Below are 25,185 nucleotides of genomic sequence, written 5' to 3' on the forward strand. Positions count from 1 at the left end.
GAAAGATACTGTTGGGCTATGCGCCTTTTGTGACATCCATAAACAAATGAAACAAACATGAACCGAGCTGAGAGAGTTTGATCAAAAAGTCTGCCAATAACACTGATTGAGCGACATTTATATTTTTATTAACTTACATTTGTGTGCCCCAGACCGGCTGTAACTTTATCTTGTTCTTGTATCTTTTGTGATGCCGTTGTCAAGTGGCTTTGTGAATGTAATAATCGTTATGGGATGACCGACGAAAGCGACGTTGCTGGTGCCGGGGGTGTTCAGCTTTGAATAACTGTCGCACTATGAATTATATCAAATTATAGCCTTCCCCTAGGGCTCCACAAACGAGCGGGCTATTCTCGCCTCTGCCGCCATAATAACCGGTATGCTGGTCACCGACCTGTACTAAAAGTAAAAGAACTCAGCCAGAGTTCAAAGGGAACTCGGGACATTGCAGTGTCGCCTCATGAGTAGATTAGCGTACCTATTCGAAACCCGTACCGCCGACTGACTTATTCATGCTCCAAACTAGGCGCGGCTGGCTCGTGAAGCAGGTGTTATGTAACCACGGCCCACGGGTCAGTAAGACTGCGGGAAGGAATGCGCATGTCGTCTATTTATGGGAATGCTTTACAGACATATGATCATCAAGATGAGAAACGCTGGTGAGGGCAAATGCGCCGTTATATCGTTCAGCGCGATAGCCATGAGTGCTGTCCTGTCTCATTGTTTTGTGATTTTTAGCTCCAACAGAATATTAAGTTATTATATGCATTACACTAAATACACTTATTTATTGCAAAGAACACGCCTGTTCAAATTAATGATCGCTATATTTTTCGTGTTTTCGAGCATTTGACAAAGATCACCCTATCTGATTTGTTTCAGTTTCTAAATCCCGCTAACCTGATAGTCTGTTTCGCTGTCCACCGAGTTACTCGAGCAGAATTTATCGCCATGAATTTATGGGACGAAGTCGAAGCCAGCGGTGACGTCCGGCGATGCCCCAGTGCCCCCGATCGGTGCCCGGTCAAGGTCAGGTGACGTCGTCGAACGCCAATGCGGCTGCATCGTAACTGGATCCCCTTTTGTCGTGCCGTTGACCGCGGCTGTCGCCAAGGCCGCGCCGACGGACAATGCAGTCGTCGACCTGGCCGAGCGCTGCTCAGCGGCACGGTCTGACACGGACACGACACGGGCCCTCGTCTGGCAGGGGGGGGGGAGCTATTTGGGTCCCGTATTCTCCAGGTTTGTGGTGCTCATCTGACTTGGTGAGGGGCAGGAATTAGTTGCTATCTCTTGCTTTCCCGTTCTATTTTCCCGTTATGTGTGCATGCTGAAGTGATTTCAGCATAATTCCGTTTCACTCTCAAGATACGAGGCTTTGAAGTATGAGTGGCTCCCTCACTGGCCGCTGTAAGTAGCGGCTAGTACTGACTGAAGCACCTTCACCCCAGCGCGAGCTTGACCGACCGGCCGGGCGTCACCCTGCCCCGGCCAAGCCGCATCGATCTGCAACCGCCGGAGGCTGTCGCTGCCCCCCCCCCCCCCCCAGGCCGTCCCTGTCCGCCGCCCGCCGCCGCGCCACTGCCCGCCACACCGCCTTCACCGGTCGCCAAATCCAATCACCAGCCTCCAAGGCCCCGATGGCGCTTCTATCGGCTTTCTTCCTTCTCGACACACTGCAGCTCTTTTCCTGCAACATCTCTGCCGCGCTGCCGCCCCCGCCCCCGCCCCCGCCCCCGCCGCCGCCCCCGCCCGAGACCAATCAATACTCCGGGCCAGGCTCGGGTCGGCTGACCGGCCTTGAACTGCCGGCCATCGTCAAGGTCGCAGAGCTCCAAAGTCTGAGCCCAGACGATGTAAGTCAAGAGTCTCATCTTCATTGATGAAATACATCAAATTCCCCGCGTAATGCCATTAGTATCGGTGTTTAAAAACAAGCGTCGTAGATATAAAAAAATCAAAGTAGAGCGTAGCGATAGCCAGTGGCGGATCCTAGTCTGCCATGTGATTGTAGTTGCCTTGGATACATGAATGAAAACGTATTTATCATGAACACTTGTACCCGTCAATCACAACACAAGTGTTTCGCTCCATGACAGTCACTTCCGCCGAGTCATGTGCCGTGATTGCCATTTTGATTCAAGTGCCGCCCATCAAACGCGGCGGCGTGGCGGCGCGTACCCCACCCCCACCCCTCAGCTCGACCTCCGCGGGGTCTCTATTATATAGGTACTCAACCGCTTGTGCCCGTTTCCCGGTGTTTACTACTGTATATATTCTGCCAGGGGCTGCACCCATGTGGTCTATCGGGCCATCTGTAAGCGGCTCCAGCCGCTCGGCACACCTCCTACAGAGGTTTCGACACGTTTTGTGAACGGCAGGTGACAATGGCAGTGGTAGCCGGCACAACGTGTTGACGGTTCGTATCTTATCGCTCCCGCCGGCGTTTGAAACATGCCGGACGAGGGACACACGTGTGACACGTGACAGCTAAACAGGCGTACTTCCGATGTTGTATTGTAACATGATGTGTGTATGGTTGACTTGGATTTATGTGCATAATTAGCTTTATCATAAGAAACTGGCACGTATAATGGGTATTGGGTACTTATAACGGTACATAGGACTTCACCATAAGTAATGAGCCCACGTCTTATTACGTAACAACCTGTTTCAATGATTTGATGGAATGTTATGTAAACTTACTATGCAGTCAATTGCAATTGGTTTTTGTTTGGCAATCAATGTGACCATTTGGAAATCATCAGATCAAACTATTTTTTATAATATGTAATTTCGGTAATCATAGGAGAAAACGGCATACCTATTTGTGGAGCGTAGTGCTGTTTCGAGGCACTTATGGTATTTTGGTTTTAGGAAGTGGCTCATCAAGTGAGTTGGAAGTAATTTCAGCATTTGCGTACACACAGAAAAATATTGACACCGTTAGCGGTGTAATTGCACAGTACATATCTGAGCACTTGAGGAAAGTTAATTTAGTCCCTTCCCCGCTTAAATTACTCGCGCTTCTAAATGAACACCAGGAAGAAGGTAATAGAACACTGTTAGGAGGGTTGGGTGTTTTACTACATGTAGCAAAACACCCAACCCTCCTAACAGTGTTCTATTACCTTCTTCCTGGTGTTGATTTAGAAGCGCGAGTAATTTAAGCGGGGAAGGGACTAAATTAACTTTCCTCAAGTGCTCAGATATGTACTGTGCAATTACACCGCTAACGGTGTTAATATTTTTCTGTGTGTAGCGAACAAATGGTCACAGGATGGATCCGCGTATTTGTGGCTCGTAAATGTAAGTGAACCATCGACCGATGTCTTTCTTTACCAGAAGCTGCTTTTTAGTTAGGTTTCTGTCTGCATATTAATATCTAGCTTCCTACAGGCATCTACATCCATAGCTTTTATTTAGCTTGTGTCCTTATTCCATCGTTATCTAGCTCATATTCTTGCATGTAATATCGAACTTCTCTCGTGCCTATAAAGAAATTGATTCGAAATCCTATTTCCAGCTGGTTCAACTTATTCTACTAATCTCTAATTCATCTACCCAACTGACCAGTTTTGTTTTTATCTGTAGCTCCTATATTCAGACCTTTTCTTACCGCATCCAGCTCTGTCCCAGCTTTTCAGCGTTGCAGTCTGTTTGTTCATATTGCGCACTGCGACTTCGACACCGAGGAAGCGGTTCATCATTGCTGATTTCCTGAGCTAGGCGCGGTAGCGTTGTCCTCTCCTCGGCAGTTAAAACGGCGTTATACGTCCTGTCGTATTACGCGACACGGGAATGAGGGTGAGAGGCGAGATCTTCCTTCGAGCGAAAAGCCTGATTTGCTTTGACGGAAAGTCTCGCGTCGTTCACACATAATTCGCGCACTAACCAAATATTTCTCAAAAAGTTGTAATGATTCACGCTCATTTATTATAGTACAGCTACATTCTTATTTCCGGCTGAAACTTGTGATGGTGTGTATTATTTGATAATATGACAGTATGTTAATTATGTGTGCTCTGCCTAAAAATACCTTTCTAGTTGGTTAGATAACGGCGCTGCTGCAAAGTGAACTTTCATGTTAGCTTAATACGATAGTTCAACTGTAACGAAGCATGTGCTTGACCCGCCCATTGACAAGGCAATGTTCACCACGACGCACATCGCAATAGGTCGTCACTCCCTGACTTTAAACGCACGCGCGCGCGTTTTGATAAGACCAGCTATGAATTATTCGCGCCGTGACAAACCCGGATTCGTTGTACATACGTTGGGCGCGTGTGCTCAAGCGGTGACCGATCGACCGTTAGGTCGATGGTCAGGGTGATGGATCTAACGGGAAGGGGATCGGTTAGGGGGCAGCGCAGCAGCACCTGACTCAGGCCATTATGGGATTTTTTAAGCTATAACACATTGCTCATTGCTCATTGCTCATTGCTCATTGCTCAGTCAACGTATGTACCATTTTTGAGCGTTAGCAAGCGGGTAGGGTTAGCACAAGAAAAGGTGCAATTGGTCACACTCAAATGCTCGCACGCACGCACGCATGAATTACTTGCGCATGCGTGCTACACTTTCGTACACGCTCTGTTACGAGTAGGCAGTAGCCGTCTATCACGATTTTACACTCCAGATACCTTTGACGAGCCCTCGGCGCCTGTTCTGTCTACTCGATCGCACTCTAATTGGAACCGTGATTATGTGGCTAGCTTGGAGCGTTACTCCAAGACGGCTGCGAGTAGTGCCACTGACAATCGCTGATGAAGGGAATTGGGTTATGGGGCGGGGAGCTAGCTTCCTGGTGGTTGGAGATAAATGAAGCGGTGCAGATCCCACATTGAGTGTGTGAAGTGATCTCATTGTATCTGTCTACGACTGAATGAAGTTACCAGTTATTGCAACTGAGTGGTGATAATGTTGCAGGCACTTTAGAAAATCAGTCATTTTGTACTGTTTGAAAAATGACTGAACGCAACCAGGCTTTTTTCAAAATGGCTAGCCATTTTACAAAATGACTAGGCATTTTGCAAAATGCCTGACCAGCATGGAACGTAGATCCCACTACAGATACTATGGCCAACAGTTTTTGGACGTCTTCCTATACCCTTTAGGTAGTAGGTACGTGTTCAGCCTGTAGCTGATCGATTTGAAGCTCTGTGATGACGACAATGCTGAGTAACGACCAGGTTGAGTTGCAGACTCGGCTGTAGCTTAAAGCATTGTTTAGTTAACGCTGTAAAAACTCCCAAGTACATCAACGCCGTTCATGTTCTGCCTGAAACTAGACCTAACAAAACCAGCCGGAGACCGGCCCTAGTCAATAGGCAGGCCCGGTTGATGTACAACCAGTATAGCGCCTTTTGGGGCGACTAACGGAGCGAGCGAGGGGGTGAGTCTTGCACGTGCGAAATTTCGAGGGGGTACCTCCAACTGACTTGTGCACGGCACCCTACTGACCGGTTTCTAGCGATGTGCCAAATTTGAGCACAATCGGCCCAGCCGTTCTCGAGATCTGGGAGCGGCACCTGCACGTGCGCACGTGCAAAATGGGTCCCAACTGACTTGTGCACGGCACCCTACTAACTGGTCCCTAACCGTGTACCAAATTTGAGCGCCATCGGTCCAGCCGTTCTCGAGATCTGGAAACGACCCCTGCACGTGCGCACGTGCAGCAGCACCCCAACTCTGGCACATGGATATGCAGTGCCTAGTGGGTGCCTACCTACATGCCAACTTTGAGCGCAATCGGCCAAGTAGTTACCGAGATATTGCAACAATTACAAAACTGACACCTCTTCGTTTTGCACGTGGCACGTGCATAAGGGGTCACCCACATGCATCGGGAATAGTCCAATACTTGGTAGAAGGAATGAAGCTACCCTACAAAAATTACCGCGTGTAAATCGGTCAAGTGGTTGCTGAGATATAAGCCTCGCAAAAGCGTCCGCACGGCCGGCCGGCCGGCCGGCCGGCCGGCCGGCCGGCCGCTCATACCACGGAATATATAGTCTACGACATGGAATGGACAGGAGCTTCGATTAGCATTGCCACGTGTGTAACCAAAAATCAAGGATTTTGCCGGATGAATATCCGGAGATCCGGAGGATGCGGATGAATTTTTTTCCACGTGGGTTTACATTTTCATATATTTTCTTAACATTTCAATATTTCATACATTTTTTCTTAACAATCGTCGAATGATTCGTCTTCAAGGGCCAAGTTGTGACTGTGACTTTGAAATGGTAACCGTATATTTTATTGGAAACTTTTAGCACACATTGTTACGGGAGCATTTATACATATTCATTGCATTACAGTTTTAACATTGGTCTAAAATTAAATGAAATTCGATGAAATTCGTCTAAAATTTGATGAAGATGAGGAAGTGCGAGCACTCGCGCTCCACTTTCAGGGTCCCAGGCTATATATGACCTTGGTCCCAGGGCGTATCGGTTCCTACAAAAACGGCACGTCCTTCCCCATCCTCGAACTCTGCGGAGGAAGATGGAAAAATACAGATGCGACCTGGCTTTCATGACGCTATCTTGGCTCTCATAAAAGAGAAGTTCGCCGGAGCAAGTGCCAAGGACAAACTGTGCATCATTTCGTTCGACGAAATGCAGCTGAAACCAAGGTTGGCCTACCAACGGGGTGATGATGTCATCGAGGGCTTCGCTGATCATGGCTCTCTCTGCCGCGCCAATGCCTGCGCCGACCACACCTTGGTCATGATGGTGCGGGGCGTCAGTGTCACCAAACGCTGGAAACAGCCCATCGGTTTCTTTCTGAGTTCCGGAACGACCAAGGCCGTTGTGCAGCAGCAGCTGTTAACACAGTGTGTCCAACGTCTAACAACAGCGGGATTCACTGTGCTAGCTACAACTTGTGACATGTCAAAGAACAACCAGGCGACCTACAGACTGCTCGGAGCTGCGGAAACCGGCTTGTTCACCGTGGACGGGCACGAGGTTGCTGCTCTGTATGACGTGCCTCACATCTTCAAATGCATACGAAATGCATTAATGAAATACGATATTGAAGTAGACGGTGAAGTAGCCTCTTGGAGTCATTTTGAAACACTCTACGCACTGGAATGCGCTTCTTCCCCACGGGCTGCTCCAAAACTAAGCCAGAAACACATCAGGCCAAACAGCTTTGAAAAATGAAAGTCAGCTATGCCCTACAGGTGATGAGCCGGACAGTAACAGCAGCAATCACATTGCATGCGACCCACGGCAAGCTCCCGCGCACTGCACTCCCGACTGCTACTCTCCTGCTGCGCCTCAACGACCTGCTCGATGTGCTAAACTCTTCCGCCCGGTTCGACCCCTGCTCAAAGCGACGCGCGATATCCAGCCTCCATCCAGCAACGGCGGAACACATGCAGTTTCTTCAGGAGAGCGACGCCTGGCTGCAGCGGTGGACGGTCGGTGGCGGCGCCAGCATCGACTCCATTCGAGGACTGCGACTTAAACGATAAAAGGCGTGGTGAAAATCTGGGACTTGTGTCAGGCTGCTGGGTGCACGTTCCTGTGCACTCGCCGCTTAAACCAAGATCCAAGCTACTGAAAATGAAAGAGTTTATCTCGGCAAAAATATGTATTAGGCACATACACGGTGCCTGTGTACCTACTTACAATGAAGAAACATTATGACAACGTTTGAAACGTTTAACACAACCCCTCCTCTAAATGCATTTATGAAACGTGAGTGGGCCAATAAAGGCAACTAGTTTTAACTGTAACAAAAAAGCACTTCTGGGCACGTAAATGGGGTAAATGTGGTAAAATGTGGTAAAATTCACCACCCTATATCGCCTCTACCGGAAACCCGTTTTAACCCCCGAAGGACATTGGCAATAGAGCAGGATCGTTCATGTTTATCAAAACAGCCGGCAACTTTCTATCGCAGCGAAAGGTTGGCTAGGACGAGAGTCATTGCTTTCACTGACTATGACAAACCTACTCGAACGGATTTTCACCTAGGAAGTTACCAAACGGATGTTGAAAAATACATCAGTACCATGAAAAAACCTTACCCACCATCCTCAGCAACGCCGCCTCCCGCCAGCGTCCATCGGAAAAGGGCGGCAAACGAGCGAAGTTTAAATTGTCAGAAGTGATTCCAGACAGCAGCATCTGATTAGAATAAAATGCACCTTCTCATATTGCCCCGGTACCCCGTTATGCCCCACCTTCCCCTATTAGTTATAGGTCTGGCAACTATACTTTCATCCTCGTAAAGGAAGTAACCACAGCGAATCCGCACGACTAAATCATCAGGTCGCCAAAAACTCGGCAGTTACAGGAAATCTCGATCTTGTCCATTCCATGTCGTAGACTATATATTCCGTGCTCATACTCAGAAATTTCCGTTAATCTAAGTAAAGACTCCGCTCGCTTCGCTCGCTCCGTAATTACATGTAAACGAATGAGTGTAGTCTTTGTTTGATTGTGTCTTTGTTTGACAGCTTTGAGTACCTACTTGCATGGTCCCAGTTAAAAATATCAAGCTCCACATCGGGAGAATCATCAGGTCGCTTGGCGTAGGACGAGAGCGTTGGTTTCAGAAGACACTAACGCCTAAGTGTGTGGGATCGAATCCTCGCGACCTCTAATAGTTTTACAGATACAGGCCGGCATAGGGCCAGTCGTTTGTTGACGCTCCAGATCGATCATTTTAAATCCAGCAACGTCGCTGACGTGGGGGTTGGAAATGTCGCGGGCCTGCACTTCTCAAAATAGAGGTAGGTATGGACTTCCCACTGCTGGACTCCTCTGGTCATAATGCTGGACTCCTCGGTCCACCTACACGCTACCAAAACGTATATAATTAGGTACTCGTATCTACAACACGCTGCTCAGTCATTTTGTAAAATGGCTAGGTATTTTGTAAAATGCCTAGGCATTTTGCAAAATGACTGGAGAGTCAGTCATTTTGTAAAATGCCTAGGCTTTTTGCAAAAAGCCTGGAAAATCAGGCATTTTGCAAAATGCCTAGGCATTTTACAAAATGACTGATTTTCTAAAGTGCCTGCAACAATAATATTGCAAGAAGTCACGTAATCATTTACTGATGGATTGTTCTTTTGTGGCCTTGAAGTGACAGACATTTGTGGCCAATACCGTGCAGTTTGTTCTACATGCGTGTGTGATTTGTTTTATCTTGACTTCCTTGGTAGGTATACGAATATGCACAATGGATGTTTTACTGCTTTATTTAGAGTACCGCTACTTTCATGATAACTGGCAAGGTATACCTAAATGAAATGAATAAATGAAAATGAAATGTATTATTCTCGCAAACATGATGTCGCAGACGCAGCAGCCGGCGCCGACTCGGTGACGTTTGTGCCTGTGCGTCACGAGCGCTCTATAGTGGACTGTATCTTGTTTCTGTGTGACTGGGCTTGGCTACTGGTCCATGGCATTTAGGTGACTGAAACGCAGACCCTCATAACAGGTACAAGGATGAGTAGGGATAGAGGCCACGATGGCGTGACTCGAGGGGAGGTTAAAGAGTCGCGCTGGCGCAACGGGGGTTCGTAGGACAGAGTCCACGATGGCGTGAACAGAGGTGAGGAATAGAGACCGTGATGGCACGATCGGGCGAGGTTGGGGCTGTGCCGGCCTACCTTTAAAAGAGATAAGGATAGAGGCCACGATGGCGTGACACGGGGAAGGTTAAAGAGTCGCGCTGGCGCAACAAGGGCTAGTAAGGACAGAGTCCACGATGGCGTGGACGGAGGGGAGGAATAGAGACCGTGATGGCACGATCGGGCGAGGTTTGGGCTGTGCCGACCTACCTTTAAGAGATATAAGGATAGAGGCCACGATGGCGTGACACGAGGGAAGGTTAAAGAGTCGCGCTGGCGCAACAGGGGCTAGTAAGGACAGAGTCCACGATGGCGTGAACAGAGGTGAGGAATAGAGACCGTGATGGCACGATCGGGCGAGGTATAGGGAGGAGGGTAATTCTGCGTTTGAAGTGTAAGTGAAGTGAAGTGTAACTGGAATGTATACTGTGCCGCTATCTTGATTCTCTCACTCCTCGCTCTCGGTGATCACTTCCTTTGTCACACCACTGCACTGATTTCACAGTCTGTATTGCAAAGAGCAAGATCCGGCAAAGAACCACCACACTGCGTGGAGGCTGAGCCGAGCGGAGCGAAACAACCGCACGGCGCGAAGACTGAGAGAGAACAGAGCGAGGGAGGTGTTTACCGCAGGTTTAAATACGACTGGCAATGGGGTCACGCACAGGGGAGACAGCGAGGGAGCAAAGCAAACGGTATTAGGCAAACAAACTGGACGCGACGAACCGGAGATAAAGAAAGAGATAGGGCGCGACGCAGCGCGCCAGCGGCCGCCGGGACGGACGCAGCGCGCTAAACAAACGTAACCGGGCCCGCCGCGCCGACCACGTTCCCCGTGAACAAAGCTATCGACGGGCGTCGCCGCGAGAGGGGTCAGGTCCGGCACACACAGGTGCGCGCAAAACACCCCCACTGGGGCGGGGGGGGGGGGGACGGCGCGGCAGCCCGCTCGGCTGACCCACCGGCCGCCCGCCACCCTGCTCGTGAGACGGGCGACAGGACAGTTTTGGCGGTCACATCCCGCCCCCCGTGTTCGACTCTATGAGAACACTGAACTCTGTACCGCCACTGATATATCGGCTGGTAGAAGGCCTCGACGGGGCGGAGTCCGGACCGGGCGAGAAATCGGCAGTTCCCACATATTTACACATATTTACATTACTGTTCACAGCACTTGCTCACTGTTCTCCCATCACCGCGATCTGGGCGACGACCATCTACCCGCTTATCCTCCCGCTGTCTTGATCTGGACAGAACGGACTCTTCGATCTGGTCCCGGGAACACCTGGGTCATGCGGGCGAGCGGTCGCGTAGCCGGCAGTGTGTTGGAGTCGGCGAGGAGCGCTGGATCTCCGGCGAGTACGCTCTTGATGCCCCTCCGTCTGTTGCGTGGCTGGGACGAGGGCATGCACCGCCCCCGGTGCTGCTGCTGCCTGTCGCGGAGACTTTGGGACGAGGGCATGCACCGGCCCCGGTGCTGCTGCTGCCGCTGATGCTGTCTGTTGCGCGGACTTTTGGACGAGGGCATGCACCGCCCCCGTAAGGGCCCAGCCGAAGTCGGTTCGGATGGCGACTGGCTGCCCTGGTGGTCCAGCTCTCACCTCGTGCTGGATCACAGCTTCGAGAACATTGGCACCCAGAAGCAGCTGCACTCCGCCTTTGGAGCAGTCTGGCACATCTAGGTTCTCCAGATGACGCCATGTTTGTCGGTGCCGTTCGCTGATTCGTGGCGCAGAGATGTTCATCTTCGGTACGGCCCACACCTCGGATAATGTTATCCGCTTCTCGCTGGCCTCAGGGGACAGACCTTGCACTTCCATTACCAGCTTCCTGGCCACTTGCCCCTTTCCGGTACCTTGAATCGTCTGCATGCATAGTTCCTGCGGCTCGCCTGAGATGCCCAGCTTGTCTGCTAATTTCTGACTGCATAGGGATGTTTGGGCGCCAGGGTCTAGTAGAGCCAGCGTGTCTCTGGTCCCTGTCCTTCCAAAGACTCGGACTGAGACTACTTGCAGCAGCGTAACATTGCCTTTGTCCTCTTGATGGTGTCCCGAGGCTGTCACGACCCTCTTCTGCTTGGTTGCGAGACGTGTCCTCGAAACTGCTTCACCAGTCTTTCTCTCCGTTTCCGCGGTTGACACTTCGGGTGGCTGAGGCCTGACTGGCTGGCCGCCGTGGAGGAGAGCGTGGTGCCGGTACTTGCAGCCGTTCTTCCCACAACGTTTTGCCTTCCGGCAGTCTTTCACGCGATGGCCCTTCTTCAGGCACCGGAAACATCGTTGCTCACCAAACACGTGCTTCAACCGGTCGTCGGGAGATTTTGCAGTGAACAGCTTGCACTGATCCAGATTGTGATGTTCTCCGCAGAGAGAACATTCCTGTTTCTGGATGGGCCTCGCAGCCGTGGTAAAGGCCTGTCTGCTGACAGTCTCAACGGCGCTCTCCTTCCTGTGCTTACGGCTGGCTTCTTCAGAGCTCTGTTTTCCTTTTGGGCAGCTTCTGCTTATCTTGACTTGAGTCTGCAGCCACGCATCTACATCCAATAGCGACGGTTTTCCAGGTTTTAGCTCCAAAGAGAACTTGCCCCACTCGCGCCTCAGCTCTCTTGGTAATTTCTCCACTGTTCGCTGCAGGCTATCGCTGCTGTTCAGGTCTGCGTCCGCTCCTGTGTTCTGAAGAATGGTAACTGCACAGTGTACGGTTGCTTGAAACCTTTCCAGCGATTCTGCGTCGTCTTCAAGTGGGTCCGGAGCGTCGAAGATGCTTTTGAGGTTGTGCCTAATGATGTCATCGTCTTGGCCGAAACGCTCTTCAAGCGCCTTTAGAGCTTGGTGGTAGAGATTTCCGTCGTATAGCATGCCAGATATGGTCTGCTGTGCCAGGCCACTCACAGATGATTGTAGGTGGGCGATTTTCTCAGTGTCGGAGAGGGATGGTTGGTCATGGACCAGCGCCTTGAATAACCCAACCCACCTCGGCCATTCTGATGCCTTTCCGGTGAAGGTAGGGAGAGTTAGTCTTGGAATACTCTTTGTGAAGGCAGAAAACGCGGCCGCTCCATCTGTGCGCGGCGCCTGCTGCGGGCCTTGCAGTCCTTGTATCCATGACGTCGCGTTTCCCACCTTGCGTGATTCCGATCTTTCATCTGGCTCTTCAAGACGCGCTCCCACTCGACGGGCCGTTCCGGCGATCGCTCCTTCACGTACTGGTTGCACTTCAAGCTGACGGCTCCCGATCACTACCTCTTTGCCTCCAAACAGTTCATCCTCAAAATCATTTCTTCTTTCTATTTGGAGGTCATCGCTGAGCTCTTTGCGCAGGTTGGCTTCTAGCTGGGCGGCTTCAGCTTCATCTTCAGCGTCTTGTAGCTGTCTTCTCCTCTGAGCTTCCTTTTCTTGGCGCCGTCTCTCCTCTTCTTGCTTCTCTTGAAGCCGCTCCTCTTCTTGCTTGCGCTTCAGCTGCTGTAGACGTAAAGACTTCAACTTTGCAGCGACTTCTGCTTCAACTTGCAAAGCTTTCGAAGCGTCACTTGTGTTGCTTCTTTGGGCGGCAGATACATGAGAGCCGGCTTCTGATGGCGCCTCATCTTTGCGCTCAGCAAGGTGCTGAGTGATTCTTTCCCCAATTTCCTGTCTGTCGTGCTCAGCTTTTGCGCAATACGCTTCTGCCTCATCCCTTTCAGTTTGAGATGTCAGACAGGCTTCTAAAGCTTCATTTGCTGCGATGACACCTTCCAGGGTCGAGTCAATGGTTTCCAACAAACCTTCCAGGCGAGACCGACTCCCACGGGCTGCGATGATCGCTTCCGTTCGGTGACACGCCCGTGAGAATGCTGCCAACTTTTGCCCCCGTTTCCGGCGCAGCAGTTTCAAGTTTTCACTGGCTGCTTCTTGGCGAGCTTCTTCCTGGACGCTCTCTTCTCGCTCAACTGCGCCGGGCTGATCTGTACCTTCTGTTTCTGACATGATGCGGGTTCTATCCGGCCCGGAGGACCAGTTAAATGTCGCAGACGCAGCAGCCGGCGCCGACTCGGTGACGTTTGTGCCTGTGCGTCACGAGCGCTCTATAGTGGACTGTATCTTGTTTCTGTGTGACTGGGCTTGGCTACTGGTCCATGGCATTTAGGTGACTGAAACGCAGACCCTCATAACAGGTACAAGGATGAGTAGGGATAGAGGCCACGATGGCGTGACTCGAGGGGAGGTTAAAGAGTCGCGCTGGCGCAACGGGGGTTCGTAGGACAGAGTCCACGATGGCGTGAACAGAGGTGAGGAATAGAGACCGTGATGGCACGATCGGGCGAGGTTGGGGCTGTGCCGGCCTACCTTTAAAAGAGATAAGGATAGAGGCCACGATGGCGTGACACGGGGAAGGTTAAAGAGTCACGCTGGCGCAACAAGGGCTAGTAAGGACAGAGTCCACGATGGCGTGGACGGAGGGGAGGAATAGAGACCGTGATGGCACGATCGGGCGAGGTTTGGGCTGTGCCGACCTACCTTTAAGAGATATAAGGATAGAGGCCACGATGGCGTGACACGAGGGAAGGTTAAAGAGTCGCGCTGGCGCAACAGGGGCTAGTAAGGACAGAGTCCACGATGGCGTGAACAGAGGTGAGGAATAGAGACCGTGATGGCACGATCGGGCGAGGTATAGGGAGGAGGGTAATTCTGCGTTTGAAGTGTAAGTGAAGTGAAGTGTAACTGGAATGTATACTGTGCCGCTATCTTGATTCTCTCACTCCTCGCTCTCGGTGATCACTTCCTTTGTCACACCACTGCACTGATTTCACAGTCTGTATTGCAAAGAGCAAGATCCGGCAAAGAACCACCACACTGCGTGGAGGCTGAGCCGAGCGGAGCGAAACAACCGCACGGCGCGAAGACTGAGAGAGAACAGAGCGAGGGAGGTGTTTACCGCAGGTTTAAATACGACTGGCAATGGGGTCACGCACAGGGGAGACAGCGAGGGAGCAAAGCAAACGGTATTAGGCAAACAAACTGGACGCGACGAACCGGAGATAAAGAAAGAGATAGGGCGCGACGCAGCGCGCCAGCGGCCGCCGGGACGGACGCAGCGCGCTAAACAAACGTAACCGGGCCCGCCGCGCCGACCACGTTCCCCGTGAACAAAGCTATCGACGGGCGTCGCCGCGAGAGGGGTCAGGTCCGGCACACACAGGTGCGCGCAAAACACCCCCACTGGGGCGGGGGGGGGGGACGGCGCGGCAGCCCGCTCGGCTGACCCACCGGCCGCCCGCCACCCTGCTCGTGAGACGGGCGACAGGACAGTTTTGGCGGTCACACATGATATCATGTTCCTGCTTAGGTATGTTATCTCTCTTCTGAATGACATGCTCTTGGCAATGCCACTGAGCATTTACGGCTTTGTTTTTCTCCTCTGGGCTGTAATACACCAAGCCCTACTCTATACCTCATGTCTAAGTTTATCGCAAGCCGTCACAGAAAGTCATTATTCTGATTGCGGTCTGGTGACCTTTGGGCTGTCCGTCGGCGGCGTTGCAAAAGGAAATGATCCGCCCCCTCTCTTCTCGACATCGCCTGCGGAGACGACGGACCGTGCTGCGTCCCTGCGCCCTTTCCTGTTTACGTTTGAGCGTTGACCTCATTCACAGTTTGTGGCCGGGAAGGGGAGGGGGACGAGTGACACTTGGGCTGTCTTCTTGCGAGTTGCTTCGGCTGTCAAGTCGTCCAAGTCTGTCGACCTTTAAGTACGTAGTGAAAGGGTCCATGGGTCTTATGGTGTGTGGCGTGATGGAACGTCTCAGGTGCGTGTTGGAATGCCAACATATGCGCTTGTGTTGGGATGTGCTGCGAACAGGCATAGGCGCTTTACGGCTGTATCGCAGTTTAGTGGGTTGATGAAAATTAGCACAAACTTTGGAGCGTCTAACGACGTAAACGATTAGGTGAGAGATTAATGAATGCGCTGGCCCTTGCTGTACTTGTTCCATCGTTGAAATTGTTCATGATTAGGTAAAGAAGAGATGACAAATGCAGTGGCAGACTCGCAGTTTTTCGGCGAATATTTAAATCCACGTTCTGATTTAGCAGGACTGAGGCGTCACGGAACAGAAACTGGGCATATGCTGGTCAATGGTCACCCCCTGTCCCTTAGAAAGACTTCTGGGGGTAAGAACGACTGCTTCAGGATCACGAGGTACTTGCATGGCCTCATTCTGTTAACCGAGGAGGAATGGGTGGAGCAAATGGCACAGTTCAGCATGACGAGAGGCTATCATTTTTTAGACAATTTTTCTTTCACTTCTCATATGGTCTGAATCTGTATTCGACGAAAATGTTTGCATTTGATACCTTTATTTTGTTTCTGTCTGGCCGAGACCAGCACTTCCGGCCGCACCGAGGCGCTCAACAGGCTGAATGCGGTAATGCCATGCAGGAGCGGCACTTGACATGCATGAGCGGGCCGACGAGGCGGGCGTGTCCCCGTTCAAATTTCCGATAAAATGAGATTTGATGTTCCAATTAGGGTCACGGCGTCGTGGCCTATATAAACAGAACCGATACACGTGTCCCATTGTGACGGAGGTAGAGTTTGTGAGTTGTGACCAAGACGCTTTGAATATTCCATGTGTAATTTCGTCGTTTTTAAGCACCATGAAGGATGAGGGAGGCAAGGACAGGGAGCGTATCCTGGTCACAGATACATCACCGATTAGTTATATACTATAGTAAATTCGGTTAAAATCCATCAAGCCTACCTTGTCATTGGACTTTCCAATCTGAATATATGTGTCGCAGAATTTGCGTGCGTCATGTTCATCTTGTGCCAGCGTAACGACCGCCCAAATTACAGACTACCTTTACTTAACCGGTAATTGCTCTTAGTGATGGCACTTAAAGGTCGGTCACAGTGCAGCTATCAATTAGACTAGCGTGTCTGAAAGCTCGTCAGCGGTGTAATGGGAACTTTTGATGGCAAACCGCAGCTTATCAGTGTTATTCGTTGTATTCAATGCCGTCGGCGCGCGTTACCACAGACCCTTGGGCAGAGATGCAGGACGATAATGTGGTTCTGTTTTGTGTTTGCACGTTACTAACACAAGAAATGATGTTTTCGGTGTATTTGGGATAACTTTATGCAGTGTTGCATAATATTTACTGGCCTATTTTTAGGTATTTGGCAGGCCCAGGTTGGACTATAATGAAATGTGAATTGTGAAAGGATGGTGTAGTCGAGTGTATTGGGTGCTTCTCCTGCGACCGTTCCAACCACACTGCCAACCCTCTCGCACGACCCGGCGCCGCTGCCACCGCGACTCGGCGCCCCCGTCGCCACATATGTAACAGGACACCCCCCTTGGACACATTTGTCAGTGTCGGCTAGACGGCGTCCCCCAGGCGCGTCTGGGCCACACGGCGTCTCAGCCGGTCACACAGAGCCACACATAACTATAAACTACACGTCCCCCTGATCTTTAAGATCACACATCTCCACGTACACACGCAATATGACACAATGCACTACATCAGACACTTAACACACGAAATACGACACAATCAACACGAAAGACGAAACACATTACAGCAGTTAGCCGATATTATTCGGTACTAGTACACCGAAGCGTTCTGGCGGAGCCCCCACTCTTGCACTACGTCGCGGTTCAGTACTGTTCTGAGCCGGTGGCTCCTCAGAGGTCGGCTGCGGCAGCTCCACCTCTACAGAGGGATCAGTCTCACCGACCGCCGATGAATGCTCTGACGCACCAAGCAACATAGCCGGCTCACTGTCGTCCTCGATCGGGGGATCGGCCGCCGTCGGCTGTCCCGTGTGCCGGTGGCGCACGCACCTAACGTGCCACGGAGCACCGTCAACTTCGATAAGCTGGTCGGTCACGATGCGTGTGACGGTGCCAGGCCGGGAAACGTCAGTACAGCGAGTCGCAGGCCCGCGGCGCCGCACCCACACCAGGTCGCCCTCCCTAAAGCCGGCTCCCCGCTCAGAGTCTGCAGGGAGAGCCGGCGGCGGCCGGTCATCGTGTCCGCCGGCGCCGGTCACCGGCAGGTCACGCCCGACACGACGGAACACGCCGGCGGCGGGAGCGCTCTCAGGCTGCGAGCCATCTCGGGGCGTCATGTTGTAGCGGTGAAGTGATTCCGCGATGGTACATCCTTTGCGGGCTGACATCACTTTGATCGTCCGGTGATGACGCTCCACGATGCCGTTCCCACCTGCCTCGTGCACCGCCCTGAACCGCAGGGTCACGCCCCACCTCGCCGCGAACGCTGCCATGCGGTGACCGCGGAACTCAGTGGCGTTATCCAGAAGCAGTTCTGCCGGCGCCCCGTGCTCCAGGAAGACGGTTTCGAGATGAGCAGTGATCTCGGCCGCGTCTGACCGGCGCAGTCGCCGCCATATTCCATAGCGGGACGGACCACAGTCGACCACGGTCAGATAGTGATCGCCACGGTAGTGTGTGACGTCGATGGCGAGACGCTCCCAGGTCAGTTGAACGCCCAGTGACCCGTGTCGCCAGCGGGTCGGTGCCGGGTCAATTGACTGGCACACGTCACACGTCCGAATCACTGCGCGCACCGCTGGCTTAGTGGCCCACCGCTCACCGTCACGCCGCAAATACCAGAGCGTGCGCCTGACACCCTGGTGTCCAATGTTCTCGTGCACCGCTCGAATTCTTGCAGCCGTGTCGGGGTGTGTGGACTCTCCGTCCGGCGCCACTGCAGCCGCCACCGGCACCGCGCCTGTCACCGTTGCTGTCTCCTCCTCTGCCCTGCAGGCTCGAAGCCATTCCTTGGGCACGCGTGTCATCACGTCCGCTGGGTTTTCATCCGTTTTGACGAGCTCGATCGTGATTGTCAGTTGGAATTCAGTCACCAGCTCCCGAATGATGTCCACACGCCGGCGAATCAGCATCTCGGCGTGAGCTTTTGTCCGAAGGCGCGACCGGCCGCTCAGCGCGTCACTGACCCACTTATGTACAGTTGCTGAGTCCGTGCGGAGATCGATGACTTTGATCCCCCACGCGATCGCCATGTTGACGCCGCTGAGCGCCGCGTCCAGCTCAGCCATATTTATATGCATGGCTGCCTTTGTCTCCGGCCGCAGCCAGCTCCCGTCCTCCACTACGCCGCCTTCCGGGTCCTCCAGGACCACGCCCGAGGCGAGGCTGCTGGCGTCTGTCCACACGGTCAGCTTTTCACCCGTCAGCCTCCAGGGGCCACGGGCCGGGTCATTGAAGGCCACCCTTTCAGCCACTTGGCTGACTTGGGCACGCAGGTTCTGGTCATTGATGGGGTCATCCCAGCCCTGGCTGAGAGCATTAGCCCGTCTCTTTAGCCAGGCTGCTGCTGGACGCAGCCAGCCGGCCACTGGGAGGTGGGAGACCAGCTGGCCGCACCACGCAAACAGCGCCCTGCGTGTCATCACCTCTGGCGGTGCGCCGACGGCGTTGTCCCGGCGCCACTGTAGCTCTCCCGAGCGCGAACAGCTCACCTGCAGCCCCAGCATTCGAGCGCCGTCAGCCGGGCGCTGCGGTGGCTTGCAGACAAGGCCGTACCGGGAGAAGTGCTCTGCAACCTGCTCCGCGGAGATGACGTCCTCATTCACAAGAAGGTCGTCAACGTACGGGAGAACGCCCCGGCTGACCGCCTCGTTCTGCTCAAGTATAGTCCGCACCACAGATTTCATGATGTTCGGAGCTACATTCAGCCCATAAGACATGCGCCTCAGACAGTGAAGCTGACCACGCACTCGTACGGTGTGGTATGGCCAAAGCCGTCTGTCCAGCCGGAGCTGCATGTAGGCCTTTCTCAAATCGAGCACTGCCAAGCGTGAGCCGTGCCGCCGCCAGCGACGGAGTTGCTCTGCGCACACCTCTGCGTCTGCTGTATGAGCGGTGACGTGCCTGTTCAGCTCACGGTAATCCAGCACTGGCCGAACCTTGTCCTTGTTTGGCTGTTCCACCGCCATCAGCGGTATCAGGCCGCGCGCTGGGCCGTCCGCTCGCTCGTCATATGGCTGCAGCCACCCCTCTCGAACCCACAGTTCCAGCTCCTCGTCATAGGCTGGTCGTGCCGCGTCCGGCACTTTGTACTGAGCGACAGTGTTGTGAAGGCGGTCCGGACACTCTCCATCTGTCCATTTCCAGGCCACCGTCCACTCTCCGCTATCCGCTGAAAACCGGGCCGTAAAATCCACGGCGTCCACTGACAGGTCCCCACGGTCCACACTGGCGGCCGGCGCCGCCCCTCTCACCGGACCCGCCCCCGTAACGGGCGCCGTCCCTGCCGCGGCCTTGGCATTAGCCGCCACCACTGCCCCATTTGTCACCGGCCCTGCCGCCGCCGTCTCTCTCTGCGCTGCGGCCGCTTTTCCCACGACCTGCGGCGCCGCCCTCCTCACAGCTGGCGTCGCCACCGCCACCGTCACCGCCGCTGCTGGGGGCGCCGCCTCCGCCAGCGCCGCTGTCCCAGCAGCTGGCTTCGCCCCTGTCACCAGCGGCGGCACCGCCACCGCCGCCGTCGCTGCTGGCGCCGCTCCTGTCACCACCGTCGGCGCCACCGCCGTCACCGCCGGCGCCGCTGCTTCCACAGCCGGCACCGCCCCCGTCACCACTGTCGGCACCACCGCCGCTGCCGCTACCGGCCCTAATGTTGCACCAAATTGCACACTGTTGGGCATCTTTACGCACACTCCACCTAGTGCCATGATGCCCGACATGCCGAGCACCACATCCATGCCCAGCGGCCGATCGGGCACAACCAGGGCCGTCAGGCTCGCCCGGTTCTCCTGGTGCTGCACCGTGATTTCAGCGGTGCCCGCACAGCGCAGCGTCCCACCGTTCACGGTCATCATGTTGACCGGGCGCGTCGACCAGTCCGAACAGGCTCCAGCGTAGACAAGCGTGTCCGTGCAGCCCGTGTCCACCAGAGCGCGGCACTTACGCCCGTTCACACTGAGCCACACGACAGGGAGTGTGCGCACTACTGATCTGGAGACGGCGCTGGCACTGACGCGGTCTCCCGATCGTTTGGGCACCTTCTTGCGATGTGACCCACCTGGTCACATACCCAACAGCGCGGCGGGGGGCGGCTGGCTCTGCGCTCCATCGGTTTACGGCGGCTCGTTCCGTCGGCCCGCTCACGGGTCGCCGCCGCCACCGTGGAGGTGCGCTCGTCGCTGAGCACTGCCCGCGCCCTCGTCAGAATGCTGGCCAGGTCCAGCGCCTCCGCTCGGGTGCCGGCCCGAATCGCGCTGCGGACGTTGTCCGGCAGTCCAGCGATGAAGGCACACGCGAGGGCCTTTTCTGATACACCTCCGTACAGCGTGGCCAAACGGCGCAGGTCCGCCAGATATACGTCGGCCGACTCGCCGGGCTGCAGACGGCGGCTGGCATACGCGTCGTAGGCCGCCAGCGGGTCCATTGCGAAGGCGTCATACAGCGCGTCCTTCACGCTGTCCACGGAGCGGCGGTTCTCCTCTGGCATCTGCAGCCAGACCGCGAAGGCGCCGCCAGTCAGCCGTGCTGGCAGCACGAGCGCCAGATTCACCCCATGGTGCTTGCTCAACACCTCGGCACGGGTGAACCATTCCACTATGTCCGCACCGGTCCCTTCGCCACTGAACTCGGGTATTAGCCGAGGGTCAAACGTGGCCCTTCCGCCGGACTCCGCTGCCGTCGGCGTCACACCAGCACTAGCACTCGCAGATGCCTTCACTTTAGGCATGGCGCCGAAATAGCTTGTAGTCGAGTGTATTGGGTGCTTCTCCTGCGACCGTTCCAACCACACTGCCAACCCTCTCGCACGACCCGGCGCCGCTGCCACCGCGACTCGGCGCCCCCGTCGCCACATATGTAACAGGACACCCCCCTTGGACACATTTGTCAGTGTCGGCTAGACGGCGTCCCCCAGGCGCGTCTGGGCCACACGGCGTCTCAGCCGGTCACACAGAGCCACACATAACTATAAACTACAGATGGTTATCTATGTATAGCAGTGTCCAATAGCGTGGTTACATCCGGAGGTTCATTGCTACCTATAAGCCGTTCCAGGTCCCAGTACTCGTGTAGCCCATTCCAGTTCGATGTGTGCAGTAAGTACACACCTCTCTACTAAGTGAAAGCTCACCTCGCCCATGGTGAGGCCTAATCCGCAGGGCTGCCGAACCGACCGACTTTCCGGAGTGGGGAGGACAGGCAATTGACTCGGCTCACCCGTCCGTGTAGTCGATAGACACCGGATTCTCTGCCGCTGGCAGAGGTAGTCGGCGGAGGCCCGCCTCTGTCTGCTCCAGAGACACCTCATTACCGGGCTGGTAACCGTCCGGTAACCCGCCGGTAACCCGTCAGGGAGCCAATCTGACCAACGGTGGTGCACAAGTTCTGTCGTATTATTCGGCTACCGATGCGCCGGTCTGTATGTCACCCGAAGGTGCTGGTCTGCCTTGGAACTGCGTGCGTCAATCCGCGGCTGGTATTGTTTTGAGACATTTTATGGTGGTCTCCTCATTTCTCCTCTGTCGTTACGTTTAATGCAGTGTTTGACATATTGATCTCTAACCATATCTTTCATCTACATATAATCGTCTCATGATTTACCCGAAATTACGTGTATAGGTAGGTATGGGTTTGTAATATTTTGCAAAGCATTGCACTTTCATGCATATTATTACAACATATAAAGTTCGTACGAGTTTAAGTTCGAGTGCAAATGGCCTTCAAAACTTTGCAGCATTAAAATCAGATTTCATTTAGTTTCGGTTAAAGCATTTATGTGTATAAGATTTATCAATTGGGATAAACAAGAATGTCAATGCGTGGAAGTAACGTTACTTCGAAGTCCTTACGTGGACTACGTATAGAGCTTCCGACGGGGGGGGGGGGCACAGGAACAGGACACCGGATTTGGCCCGAGCCGGGAAGTAGAGTCGGAAGGATAGTGGTCCGAGCGGACTTCTTCGGACAACGGCCCTCGCTGGTCTGACGTCACGTTCACATGGTCTTCCGCTGGGGAGGGAGGGAGGGGGGCGGGGTGGGGACTCGGCACCGGCGCTGCGGGTCTTCTGATAACCATGGCGGTAGCCAGTACGAGACCCGCATAGCGGATTGTCGCGTATTTCCGCTGGATATGCTGGGCAATTAGTGAATCACTTGACAAGTGATTCTCGTTACCTACTTCATCACCGTGTGCTTACTGCCATCCTGCAGACGTTTTATTTTGATTTATATTTCCTGGTTCTGCACTTGGGCTGCACGGACGTCATAACTCAATTCGTAAAGTAAATGGATTGGCTGTGCCTGTGTGTTCGGATTTCGCTGGGAACGCTGCATTAAAGCCGTACAATGCTACTCACAGTTATTCATGCATGACAATAATTACAGGCTTCCATAAATCGATAGCTGTGTTATTCCATAAAACGACCCTCTAGCCAGACTTCTTCGAACCGACAATCCGTTGCCACACTCATCTGCTTTAAGTGTTAGCAATCCCACCCAAAACCGCAATGCAGACCGCGGGCCCTGAAATTCCCAGTGAGTTAGCAAATTATGCAATATGCATGCCGGTATACGGGCGACTCGCTGGGTGTCGCCTCTAATCGTATGGATGGGCAGTGGGTAGCTGCTTCTCAGCCTGAATGGACCACGTGAAGTTGGATCACAGGCCACTCGTTCGTGATTCGAGTATGATGATGTCCCCCGCGGAATAAAGCTGGCCTCGTGGGACGGACCGCAGTCATCATTCATGTGTGGGACCTGCGTGGGCTGAAAGTCAACCGCTGTGGGCACGTGTGCAGAACATATTCGATACATCTGTCATAACACATTTGCGGTGGGTGTGGCACGCTGCACCTGTCAGTGTCCATAGATGAGTTTTAATAACTTCGGTGTTATCGTGAGTAGTTATATAAGTTCTCTCGTAAAGTCGGAAATGGTTTGGCGAATGGGCTGGGAGTGTATGCAGGTAGAATGTCGTTATGCCGTCTAGACGTCTGGTGGTTCTAGACGCCAGTCTGAGTCGGGCGATCGACCGTGTCGCGTCGAAGGAGGGTGAAAGGGGACCGCGCGGTCCCGCCGACCCCCATTCACCCCCGTACCTCCCTCGTAAATCTACTGAAACGGCCATACGTCACGGAAGTCGACCGGTACACTCACCCGCACCGCCTTAGGCAGTCGAAGTTTTCAGTTCGCCATAGTACGACCTTGTACCCAACGTCACCCTTCTCCTCCCTCCTAAGAACCATTTTTTAAGAAATCTGCCTTCTATCATCCCACCCTTGTCCCTCGCTCTGTAATCTGATTATAACCAATGGCGGTGTTTCTCCACATTTATACATACGTGAATCTGCGACTAACCTTAGTCTCTGTTGCAGGTCCTCTGCCGAGTGGTGGAAGGTGGACATTGAAAACCGTGTGAGCTGGCATGGCCTCTTCGTGGACAGGTATGTGAAAATAGTAAATAGCGATCAATGTTGTGATGATGAACGTAGAATTCCCCGGCTCACAGGTCCAGTTACTTGAGTTTTACAGTTCCACCAGATTTGCAATTGATGCATGTAAATGTTGGGGACGCAGATTCAGTATCACAAAGCGGCAGAGGCGGATCTGCAGCTCAGAGTTTTTTTTTGGGGGGGGGGGGGGCAAGCCATAACAATTTATCGATTCTTTCCATGCCATGTCCATAGGCGTAATGTTAAAATTATGCCGTTTGGGAGGGGCAAATGCCCATTTTGCCCCCCCCCCTGGATCCGCCACTGCAGAGCGGATAGGTGGTGATAAGCATCTACACTATATCAGCATAAGTATGACTTTTTATTTATAAAAAACTGGACTAGAGGCCAGTTTTACCAACAGAAAAATAGCAGCCCGGCGCAATTTTTCTGTCAAAAACCAGCCGACGAGTTTCACCAACCAGGCGAAAAAATATCCGCCGGCGTGAAAAAATATCAGCCAGAAAAATAGCCAGTGAGTTTCACCAACGGCAAATGCGGCATTAATGGAGTGTTATTTTGCGCCATTATTTGTAGAAAAACAGCCCAAAAAATAGACGGGCGACCCCGTCTATTTTTTTGATGTCGTGTTGGAACAATTGGCCTCATTTGTTACTAATTATCGTGATTTGCGCTTCCCAGTTGATATAATAATTTAGTATCATTCATGGCCAATTTGTAAAGCATCTGGGCTTCAAGATTAGAAGAGGAATATTGATGATATTGCGTAAAGAAAGAGCCTTTGTCACCAGGCAGGACCAAAAGAAACCAACAAGACTGGTGTTTGGTGTTGTGGTGTTAGTTTTTTCGTTTATATTATCTTTTTGCTACAAGCACCCAACAGCAAGATGATAGCACATTATTAACTAGTGGTCAGCTTACAAGTTCATTGCTCGTGCGAGTCGCACGGAAGTGGAAAATAATGATGGAAGATCATTTTCGAAAATTGAAGGTGCTTGAACAAATGCTGGAAGGAGAGGCAGAGAGGGTAGGCTCATTGGACTCAAGATTTTAAATAAATATGTCACTGTTTTCACATATTCAGCTACATTTGACAATGCAAGGTGCCAACTACTGATACCACTACCTACTACTTTTGG

At 53.0% G+C, this 25,185-nt stretch overlaps 1 protein-coding gene across 1 annotated transcript in view; it reads left to right on the forward strand.

The window, feature by feature from the left end:
• Nucleotides 1-25,185, forward strand: part of LOC122392510 (receptor-type guanylate cyclase gcy-5-like) — an 88,862-nt gene that overhangs the window by 8,997 nt on the left and 54,680 nt on the right. Inside the window, exon 2 of the mRNA XM_043387436.1 lies at nt 23,969-24,037. The gene's annotated coding sequence lies outside the window, so the exon portion shown is untranslated. The remainder of the gene's footprint in view (nt 1-23,968; nt 24,038-25,185) is intronic.

Source organism: Amphibalanus amphitrite, unplaced genomic scaffold (genome assembly GCF_019059575.1).
Source record: "Amphibalanus amphitrite isolate SeventyFive unplaced genomic scaffold, NRLGWU_Aamphi_draft 000489F_arrow, whole genome shotgun sequence".
Classification (NCBI taxonomy): domain Eukaryota; kingdom Metazoa; phylum Arthropoda; class Thecostraca; order Balanomorpha; family Balanidae; genus Amphibalanus; species Amphibalanus amphitrite.